This window comes from Heterocephalus glaber, unplaced genomic scaffold (genome assembly GCF_053883595.1).
Source record: "Heterocephalus glaber isolate CG9 unplaced genomic scaffold, H.glaber_assembly_v1.0 deba00000818, whole genome shotgun sequence".
NCBI lineage: Eukaryota > Metazoa > Chordata > Mammalia > Rodentia > Bathyergidae > Heterocephalus > Heterocephalus glaber.
This window is the reverse complement of record NW_028258164.1, coordinates 2,966,961-2,979,204: the sequence shown is the minus strand read 5'-3', so window position 1 is coordinate 2,979,204 and position 12,244 is coordinate 2,966,961.

Genomic DNA, 12,244 nt, shown 5'->3' with positions numbered 1-12,244 from the left:
TATTTTTCTGTCATGTTTTTATTATTACTCAATTTGAAACATCTAATAATACTTATGATTTTTTTACCAGTTTTATTTAAGAATGTGCTATTTACTTTTTAGATGTTTCAGGAATTTTCTAGGCATTATGGATTTTTTTTCTAGTATTTAGAGAATATATTGGGTAAACTATTAATCTTTCGAAATTTATTGACAGTTATTTTTTCTCAGTATATGATTTGCTATTTTGAATGTCCTATTGTATTGGTTAGGGTTCTCTAGAGGAGTAGAATCAATAAAATATGTGTGTTTTGTGTATTTATATTTATATAAGGGCATTTATTAGACTGGGTTATAAGATGAGAAGCTCAATAGTCCCGCAATGGTCATCTGCTTACTGGGAAGCATGAGAGGCCAGTGTGGTCAGGACAGTGTGGTCAGTTCTGGAAGCCACAGAACAAAAAGAATCAGGGATGCAGCCCTAGTCCAGAGTTAAAGGCTTGCCAGCTTCCTAGAGAGCCACTAATATGAGTCTCATTGAAGGCCTGAAGAAGCTGGAGTTTGCTGTCTACATGTGATGTCAGCAGCAACAGGCATACTTTATGTGCTTAGGCAAAAGGGGGCTTGCATATACTAGCTGACTTCTTTCTTGTTTTGCAGTGTGTTTCTTCTGGGCTGCAAGTCTATTGGATGATGCTGCCCACAATCAGGGCAGGTCCTGCTCACCCTTTATTTGCTGGCCTATGTAACAGTCATTTCTAGAAACACCTCACTGACACACTCTGACGTGTGCTTTACCAATCTTCTAACATCTCTCAATCCAGTTAAACTGACGGTGATGATTGACCATTACATCCATGTAAACTCAGAAAAGAATATGTATGCATTCTGCATTATAGGGTGTTGTAGTTTATAAATGCCAATTATATCAAGAATTTGGTTGTGTTTTTAAAATCTTCTTTATTATCATAATCATTATCATTTTAATATTTGAGGTCTACTTCTATGAAAGAAGTTTGTTAAAATTTTCATGTATGATATGGATGTCTCTTTTCCCTAAGTACTTTCATTTTTTGCTTGATGTAATTTGAAATTCTGTTATTACTATTACGTGCATGTACATTTAGGAGTTTTAATTTTCCTGATGATTTGATTTTTTTTTTTTTTGGTACTGGGGAACGAACTCAGGACCTTGTGCTTGCAAGGCAGACGGCAGAACCACTGAGCTAAATCCCCGGCCTTTGATTTTTGATCATTATGAAATGTTCCTCTACATCATCTCTGGCAGTATTTCCTTGTCAGAAAGTTTGTTGTGCGTATGTGTGTGTGTGTGTTTGTGTGTGTGTGTGTTACATTTATACAGTCATTGCACATTTATGTTTACTGCTTGAATTTTCAATTCTTTTCTATTATCTGTGTCTCAAAATAGATAATCATCTTAGTTTACATGTTTGTAATTTAGCCCTTTAGGCACAAATCAAATAATTCAAGCAGAACACCTGCATAAATTTTTTTCTGTTAAGACAAATTGTCACATATATGTATAAATTAATATTTTTATTTTCTCTATTTTACTAAGTTTTGTAAGGAGGCAAAACTCAACTCTTGCAATGGCCTTGTAGTAGGTTAAAGGACTAGTAGAGTTAGACACAGAAATCATGATGAGTAAAATATTTAAATTTTCACAGCATGGACTACTGTACTTTGAGAAATTCCTACAATTTTAAAGAAATGATTGTAATTATTACCCTGGATTTGAACTGAAGCATTAATGCTAAGACTAGTTAGTTCCTATTCTTTCATTATTCTACTTATTAGATGAAACAGGATTGAAAAGATCTCTTTCACTGTCAAAAGTTAGCATAATAAAAAGATTCTAAAGATGATGAGAGCACTTCTTGAGTGTCATGAATTTGCTTAGCTTGTTAATCTCAGTTTGGGCAGATATAAATTTTAAGAAATAAAGCAACATTTGCTGGGTAAGTGAAAACTATAATATAGAAAGGTTGACATATTTGATTTAAAAGTAGAACACATTTGTTAGGCTGTAGGGTTGCTGATTCTTTTAAGCTTGAATAATCTATGTTACCAGAGAAAAGGCACTGGTCCCAATGGGAATAAAAGAACTAGATACCAATTCCTGCTCTGAATCCCCTTTTCTGGTGCCATGAGACCTTATGCTGTCTTTTGTTTTACTAGAGGTTACCAAATGTTTGTTGTGTTTTGCAACTTTATTCAGTATTCCTCGGTGGGTCAGGGCTTATGGTGGTATTTAGTGGGGCAAGTGGGTAGGTAACATTGATCCTGTCAATTGATGGGTTCTTGTTGGAGATAAGAAACTTGCAATGTGAAGGTACATTGAGGCTGTTACTGGTTTTGCAGGATCTACAGCCACAGATCCCGGCTGAGTTATGTCCCAGAGCAGGTAGGGCTAGACAGTTGGAGACGAGATTGTGAAGATCAACCCTGGTAATGCTTTACCTACAACAAGAACTATATCGTTGCTCTGTGTTTGTTGTGTGGAGCAAGTTGAGGATTTGAGTTTAAAAGTCTTAAAACTATGAAAGATTATAGAATTGAAGTGCTCAATATTTGTGAAACAATTCCTTTCTTTTAATAGGTTACTTAAAGCTGGTGAGAGTAGAACTTAAATCTATATTTTTAAAATGCAAATGCAAGTAGAAAATAAAGAAGTATTAGAAATACACAGAAAATGGAGCCCTAGAAGAATCCGTGAAGAACTGTCGATTGCGGTCTGCAATTTGTAGTCTCCTTGGTGAGACTTATATGAGTGAAAAAGAGAAGTAGAACAAATTTTCAGAGTTAAAAATGAGCTTTAAAGAAAATGTTCCAGTGGGGTTGCTTATGCTTACTTTAGTTTATTTCTTCTGTATGCACAGAAATAAAGACTAAGGGAATATCCTAGTTACTTACTCTTGGGACAAAATACCCGACATCCACAAGTTAAAGGAAGAGAAATATATTTTGGCTCACAGTATGTAGAGGTTTTTGTCCATAGTCATCTGGCCCCAGGTAGGGCAGCGTGGCAGAGGATAAAAGGTTCCTGGACTGTCAAGCAGGAGGCTCAAGGGAGGAGGAGGTAAACACACCCTTCCAGGCCACACCCCCAGTGACTCACCTCCTCCCACCAGGCTTCACCTCCCAGCATGACACCTAGCTATGAATTCATCACTGGACTAACCCACTGATGCGTATCGCTTCCCCCTGATCCAATCACCTCCCCAAAACTCCACCTATGAGCCCATTAGGCTTTGGTGTGACATATATACCGTAACAGGGGGTATTTCATTATAGTTAGAAAATTACACGGGCTTATTCTTACAAGATCGGTCTCAGCACTCTGGGAGGCTGAGGCAGAAGCATCTCATATTCTGGACCAGCCTGGGTAACACACCAACTCAGTGAGATCCTGTCCCCAAATAAAAAGTGTGGAGATATAGCTCAGTGTGAAGGTTTTAATTCCCAGTACTACAAAGAAAGAAAAACAAAGAAAGGAAAGAAAAAAAAAAAGAAATAAAAACCCCTTTCCTAATGTGTTATTTAGAAAATAGAACTTCTTTGGATAGGGCCATTTGTATTTTCCAAGGTACTCTGCCTCAGTATTTCCCCTCTTTAGTCTTGTTTTCTTTGAAGCTCATGTCCTGGCTCAGCTTGACCCAGCCAGTGGCCTCTCTCTCCCCTAAGAGTGGTGGAACCTCTCTTGGTTGTCCCTTCTGGCTCTTTCTTTGGTTTCAGGCTTCATACTGTAGTCTTCTTCATTTTATGGCATGTAAGTTTTTCCAGGTCTAGAGGGTAGCCTCTTAAAGAATCCAAAACTCTCAGACTCTTTATATATATATATATATATATATATTTTTTTTTTATGGTTTTATCTGAATGCCCTCCCAAAGCCTCATTGGGTTACAGGTGGGGCTTTGGAAAAGTTATTGGATTATGGGGGCACTGTACATATCAGTGGATTAGTCCATAGCTGAGTTTATAGCTAAATGTGCTGTTAGGAGGTAGGGCCTGGTCCAAAGAGGTGAGTTACTGAGAGTGTGGCCTGGAAGCGTGTGTCTCCTTCCTAGGCTCTTCCCTTCACTCCCTGCTTCCTGGCTGCTGTGAGGTGAACAGCTCTCCCTGCCAAACCTTCCTGCCTTGGAGCCAGCTGACTATGAACTGAAACTTCTACAAAGTATAAGCCAAAATAAACCTCTCCTTTCTTAAATTGTAGATGTCAGGTATTGGAGTATTGTGTTTCAGCAACAAGAAATGAGGCTAAGACACTTTGTGAACATATGTTTCTGTGATAAGGATTATGTCTATCACTGTGAAATAACAGTATAACTGGAAACACTGGTAGGTCTTCCAAAATTTTTGCAAAATACATATTACTAGCAGCAATCTATTCCCTTTTCCTTTTATAAATTTACTTAGTAGAAGATAATTGCTGATTGTACTGTCTACATGACTCTTCACCCAAATTAGTAAACTTCTTTTTAAATTTATAAAATATGTGTGATATATTTTTCTCACATGAAATTGTCCCTGAATTCAGAGATAATCCTTTCTATGATAAAACAAACAATGAGGAATCAAAAGCAGAGGTGGAGGCATGAAAAAATAGCGGTAAGTGACTTTTCAGACAAATGCTATTTTTGATTAATTAGCTCTTATAGGAAGAAAATGCTAGTAACCTGTTTAATGGGAATAGAACAGAAAGAAATAAAAAGCCAATATTCTTTTATCTTTACAAGCCTCCTGTCATGCACAGGCTTTCTTCCTGGAAAGCCTTTTAAAGTCCTCTTAATTATTAAAGTAGAGAGATTTGAAATCTTGAGTAACTCCCGATTCTTTTATGTAAAATTTCACGTGATGTTAATCTGCTGAGCACTTCACAGTACAGTATGTGCTGAAACTATAACAATAATTAAGAAATTTGTCAGCTGGATCTAATCCAAAAATTACATGTTAGACCTTGTCCGAACTTTTCTAAAACTAATTATCTCAAAAATCTTTTAATAACTTACTCTTCTGGCATTCCTAGTGTTTTGTTGCCTTCCAGACTGATATTTGATAGGTGCATATTTCTCCATCATGGTTTGTGGATATTTCCTGCTACACACCCTCTGTCTTATCAGTGATTTAAAGAATGCTCATCCAATGTTCTGCAGTTGTTTGCTTACTGGCAAGGGAAGCAAGGGCTTATATGAAATAAAAATATTTCTCCCTTCCAGCTTTCCTTTGACCTAAAACTGTGTAGAAACTAGATGTTAAAATGTCTTAGTCTTGAAGGAGAGAGTGCTTTAGGCTGAGCTTAACACCACAGCCCCAAGTGGTGGGTATAGGCTTTTGAGGTGTCATTCAAAATCAATCTTCATTTCTCCTTCTTTTTCTTCTTTATTTGTTGAAACTCACTTCTATGTGCTCATTTACCTTCCATACACCTGATAATGGAATGATAGCCGAAGTACATGAAATTTGTATAAATATATAAATGATAAAATTGCATGTATTTACAGAATATAAAGTGGCCTTTTGATATATGTATACATTGCGAGATGATTAAATCAAGACAGTTTATATATCCTTAGCTGCATATTAGGTTTTTTGTGATGGGAACTTTTAGGATCTATTGTCTTGGCAATTTTCAATTATTTAATATGTAAATATTAACTCTAAATATAGTGATGTGGCATACATCTCCAGAACTAACTCATCATAAGTGAAATGTAGTTCCTTTTAACTACCATATCCCTGATCCCTGTTCCCCTTGGCAACCTCCATTCTACTCTCTGCTTCTATATGGTAATCTTTATTTGCATTTTTTAAAGGGTTTTACTATAAAAGACACATCGCTGTTAACTGCTCTTCAAACACATTTACTCCATTATTATTGCCACTACCTGAAGCACATCTGGAAATCCCCTTTCATGTCTTTAGTTGCACTGTCATAGCGCTTCAATGTTCTGAACTAATTCAACACATTTACCTTTCATGGTCATTTTGATTTTGGAGAAAGGCTAGAAATTGTATGGTGCCCGATCCAGTGAATACGGTAGGTAAGATAGATAAGGATACACTGTAATTTATATGAGCCTGCCTTTCTTCTGTTGTATGGCAATCGGCAGCAGCATTCACTGTATTTTTTATCACACTTCATAAAGACATTGAAGGTTTTTTATACAGCTCTGATCATTTAGTAAAGATAAAATCATAGAACATATATTACTGGGACAAAGGGAAATAAATATTTTGAAGACTCTGATACATACTTAAGTAAACATTCTCCTAATGGTTATATAATTTAAAATCACCAGCATGCTATAGAAGTGATCTGGGGCTCTTTTTATCACAGAATTGTAATCAGTGATTTTAGAGGGGAACTAAATTTTGGTATCCTAAACTATAATTCAAAAATCAGATTTGGCAGTTCAGGATTAGCTAGTTGATCTCAGTTAAAGTGCAGTAGTGGAAATGCGGGGAGGAGAAGTAGGGCAGATAAAAATTGCAAAAATGATGTTTGTCGAGTAGAGTGCATTGTCTCGAGGAGATTCCAGGATTCAGAGGGAGTTTGACTCTATTTTCCATAGCCCGGTGAAGGACCTTGCTGTGGGAAGCACAGCTCGCGAATACGAAGAAAAAGAAAGCCCATTTGAACTAGGCTGTGCTTTAAAAAGTCTGTTAAAATTTTATGTTTTAAACTACTTAGAATTTAAAGACACTAAATACCTTCCTGGGGAACGTTAAGTGTTCATTTTAATTATTTACTATAATTATTTGAACATAAATTGAATTAACAAAGACTTTCTGGAAGTTACTACTAATCTTTTCTCAATTAAATAGAGAATATGTTTAGGAAGCGGAGTGTTTTCCAGTAGCAACAACCAATTCTCTAATTCTCCAGACACCAAGTGTCCAGCAGCAGTTCAGTTCAATTCCGACACTAACTACCTGAAATTAGCATCAGATTTGCCAGTTCACCGGGCCCAGTTCCAAAAAACTACTTTCAGTTCAGATACCTGTTGCAGGTATTGGAGTTTTAATGTTATCTACAGTCTGTTCATGTTGGCTACAAATTTAGAGGTTCTACAGCCTATCAATCAGGTTTGTTAATTTGTTAGAAAAATTCCTAGAACTCAGAAAAGTGTTGTGCTTATTATTGGTTTACTGTACATGGTGTAACTTAGGAAGAGCTAGGTGGAAGTGTTACTTAGAGCCACCAGTGGAGTGGAGCTCAGGGACCTGCTGTGACCCCTCGGGGTGCACCACCTCCCTATCAGTTTCCTGAGTTTTAATGGAGGTTTTCATCAGATGGGAATGATTCATTATTAACTTCGTTTCTAGTCCCTCTTACCTTACTAGAGTTGGCAGGGTGGGTGTGGGGGGCTCCTAACGTGTAATTGTGAATTATTTCTAGCAATCACTGGCCCTATGGAAGCAGTCTGGGGGCCAGACTGTTAACTGATTAGAACAAAAGAATCCCCTACCACTCGGGCTTCTAAGGAATTTTGGAACTTTGTGTCTGAAAATTGGAAACAAAGACTTACTATATATTTTTTTTGCACAGAAACTCACATTTTCTTCATTTAAATTATAGGGGAAAACATTTTTATCTTGCTAATGGCACTTTGAGGATAAAAATGTTATCTTAATTTGAAAAGGTAAATGTTTATAAACACACACACACACACATCCATAGCAGCAAACAGTTTTTTTTTTTTTGCACATTATTAAATTCTTTTATTGGTACATTGTAGGTATACAACACAATTACATTTCTCATTGAGAATTGTACCTTTACATGATGCATCTTGGTTCTTATTTTTTCCCCATTCCTAGCCCTCCCTTCACCCCCTCCACCCTTCCCTATTTACAAAGACTTTATTTCCATTTTTTCCATTTCTCAGCATTTTTCCTTTCCCTTCTTTCCTTTCCCCTGCCCCTCCAACTACCCCTACCTCTTTGGACCTTTTCTTCCTATTTTGCATTATCAATTATTCATTCTAATCATTGGTACATTTTAGGTATACAATATAATGACATTCATCATTGGAAATTTGCACCTTTACATAATCTCTCTTGGTTCTTATTTTTCACCCTTGCCCAGCCCTCCCTTCAACCCCTCCATTCCTATTTACAAAGATTTTGTTCCTATTTTTCCATTTTTTCATATTAATCCCATTCCCTTCTATCCTTTCCCCTAGCCCTCCCACTTCCTTCCCCTTTGCCCCTTTTCTTCCTATTTCACATTACCTATTATACATTTTAGTCCTTATTTACACTTTCAGTTTCTCACACCAGAGAAACTATTTGGTATTTATACATGTGTGTCCTATTTATTTCACTTGAGAGTATTGCCTCAATGTGCATCCACTTAGCTATAAATGTCTCTAATTTCTCATTTTTTATGGCTGAGTAGTACTCCATTTTATAAAAACCCCACATTTTCTTTATCCAGTCTCCAGTTGATGGGCATTTGGGCTGTTTCCAAGTTTTACCTATCACAAACTGTGCTGCTATGAACAGGGGCACACATATATCACTGTGGTATGATTCTTTTAATTCTTTGGGGAAGATCCCCAGCAGTGGAATAGTGGGGTCAAATGGGACTTCCAGTCCTAGTTTTTTGAGGTATCTCCATACTGATTTCCACAGTGGTACAGCAAACAGTTTTAAAAGCCTGATTCTTTGTGGTTGTAGGTTGTAGATCTGTGTGTTTTCAATATGATTTATAACCTACAAGCTTGTCCTAGGGATCTCTGTTGGCAATCATTTCTACTCATTTGTGATACAGTTCTAATTAATGTTCAAATAAATGACCCTGAGATAGTTTTTGTGATGACTAATATTCAGCATGGTTTTAAGACTATTAACAAATTGCATACAATGCCTTAAATATCAGAACATCTAATCTACTTGCTTAAATCACCTAATTAAATTTCTGTAAGATGACCAGGAGTTTACTGATTTTATTAGCCAGTGAACTTTATCCTCTTGTGTTAATGCACTTTTTTCTAGCTTTCCTGTTTAATCTTAAATTCCTACTATTCATAATTAAAAGTGAGATTCTTTTCTAACCGAAAGACCTTGAAAAGGCTACAGTTTTATTTAGGGTTCAATACTAGCGGACTTCTTGAAAGAGAGTCATCCATTTGTCTGTGGAGTGCATGTAAGTGCTTCTCTGAGAGTGACAAGTGTTGGAGTCCACTGCTCCCATCCCTGACATAGCAGATGGAGGATGCACCAGGCAGTGAAGCTGTTGCTGCAAAAGCTAAAGTGAGTGGAGCTATCAGTCTAATTTCTATATCCATCTTAACAGGATGCAGTCCTTGCTGAATTCAGCAGCTGGGAATGCTTAAAATAATGGCAGCTGTACTTTGATTTTGGAAATCTATGTTCTTTATAAATTATTTGATTACATTTGACACATATTCATTGTAGAAAATTAGAAAATAGAATTTAAAATGAGATAAAATCACCAATAATTTTACAGTTAGTGATAAACTCCATTTACATTATAAGGATGTAGTGACCTTCTTTGTCTCTCTTAATCAGTCTTGGCTTGCAATCCACTTTGTCTGCAAATAGTATAGCTATACCTGTTCTGGCTTCCTGTCACATGGAGTATTCTTTTCCATCCTTTGACTTTTAATCTATGAATTTCTTTTTGGATTTAATGTGTTTCCAGTATGCAGAAAATTGTTGGATCTTGTTTCTTGATCCATTCTGCCAGTTTGTTTCTTTTGATTGGTGAATTGAGCCCATTTACATTGATGGTTATAACTGATATGTATTGGCTTGTCCTTGTCATGTTATTTTCCTGCTGTTGTTTTCTTGTCTTTCTCCTCTGTTTAACTGCTTGCCCTGCATGATGGCTTCTTTCTATTGATGTTCTTGGAGTTGTGGTCTTCACAGTCTCTTCCTAAAATATCCTTCACAGAATTTTGTAGAACTGGTTTAGTGGTCATGAATTTCTTCAGTTGTTCTTTGTATGGAAGTATCTTATTTCTCCATGGAATTTGAAAGATAGTTTTGCAGGGTACATCAATCTGGGTTGGAAGTTGTTTTCTTTCAGAACCTGGAATACTTCACTCCAAGCTCTCCTTGACTTAAGGGTTTGTGTTGAGAAATCTGCTCTGACTCTGATGGGCTTTCCTTTGTAGGTGATTTGTTTCTTTTAACAGCTTTTAATATTCTGCTTTTGTGCTAAATTCCTGGGATCTTGATAATTATATGCCTTGTTGTGGATTTGTTTTGTCATGGCTCATTAGCGTTTGATATGCCTCACCTATTTGGGTGTCAAATTCTTTTTCCATGTTTGGGAAGTTTTCTACCAATACTTCTTTGAACAAGGTTTGTATGACCTTTGCACTATCTCCAACTCTGTCACTGGCCCCAATCAATCTAATATTGTTCATCTTTGCATCATCTTGCAATTATTGGATTGATTTTTCATGGTCCCTGGCCATTTTTAAGATATCTTTCTTTTCATGGTTGTTAACTGCATTCCTGTCTTCTGGTTCACAAATTCTGTCCTCTCCTTCATTTAATATACTGGTTTTACTTTCAGTGAAATTTTTAATCTCCTAGATGTCTGTTTCATGAATTCCATTTCTTTTGTATGTTGAGCATTGATGTTTTCTATCATTTTCTTAATCCCCTCTATTTTTATCTATATCTACTCTAGATTCATTGAGCATGTCTTTCATTTTGATCACCATTTCTTTTTTATCTGAGAGATCATTTTCTCTATAAGCTCAGGTATTTGTTTTCTTATTTCTGTTTCTATCATCCCACAGAAATCAGGTGGGTGACTTCTGATTTCTTCTATCTCATTGTCTCCTGGACTTGTCTTAGGTGGGCTAGAGGTCTGGAATTGCATTTTTCTTCTGTGTTTTGTCGCTTTCTCTTTATTAAATTTTATTTTATTTTCTGTGTTGATGCTTATAAATTCCTGATGGCAGATAGGTTTATCACTAGTACCAAGGCTTCTCTAGGAAATGACTATTCCTCAGAGATGTCTTCTGGGCATATGTGGTTCTTGGTCTTTGTGTCTGTCCCAAGATCCTATTTTCCCAATTTACTAAGAATCAGAAGTTGCTATTTATTTAGCTCAGCACCCAGTCCTTTGGTATTGGACTATGGTGATGGTTGTGATTCTAGACAATTAACAGTGTTGTCATACAAGGGAGAACAACTGATTACAACAGGTAGGACATCCTGGCTAAAGTAGTACAATTAGCAATATCAACAGCCTCAAGCACTGCCTAGAAACTGACAGATTGTGGTAACTATTAATTTGGCACCTCTAACTATAGGAGCAAGATCCAGTGTTATATAAACACAATCGAACATAAAGCAGGAGTTTGTACACAGTAAGTTTCCCCTTTAGTGGGGTGATTTTTCCTTAGGGTGTATTTAAGAGAAATAGGGGGCAAAACAGAGATAGATGAAAGGAGATGTAGTAGAGGCAAGACTGGAAGACAGCAGATGATCATCCAAGGTTTGAGTAACTGGAGAACTGGGCAGGAGGGAAAGCCTGAAGGATAAAGCATAAGAATATTGAAATGAGTCAGAAAGATAAGAGATGATTTTCACCCTCGTGAAAATATCATAACCTCAAGAGAGATAGCTGAGGAAAGAGAGGAGGATGAGCAGAACAAGAAAAACATAAAGGTAAAACCTTAAACCGAAAGAGGAAACAAAAGCAACACAGAAAGAAAAGAAAAATAAAAAATAAAAATAAACACTAAAATTCCTCTGGAGTCCACCGTTCCATGGCAGTGTCCGAGGCAAGTAGTGCCCCAGAATTGTGCTGTGTATCCCCGCCAAGCCTGGGTAGAGTTTGATCTTGTGGGAGCTGGGTGCGGTCTTCAGCCAACAGCTTTTGGATGGCTCTCTCTGGCCCACCCAGGTTTCACTGTGGGCTGTGGTGCCCTCGGGCGGGGCCACCAGGGCTGCTCTCAGTCCCCTGTACAGTTGGCTCCCCTTGGTCTCTCCGTCTTTTCCCAGCCTCCTGTGTTTCACCCCCACTGGCACTTCTCTATCCTGTCCCAACATGCTGGGGTGTGTGTGTGTGTGTATGTGTGTGGTGCTGCTCAGTTCTGCTATAACTTTGATCTCCTCTCCAGGAGATTAATTGCCATTGCTAAAATCCCGCAGACATGTGCATCTTTCTCTGAAGCCGCTGGTTGTAACTCACTTTTTTCAACTGTGTTGTGGTCACAACAACCACTGCAGTCCACCGTATCTTTGTTCCAGT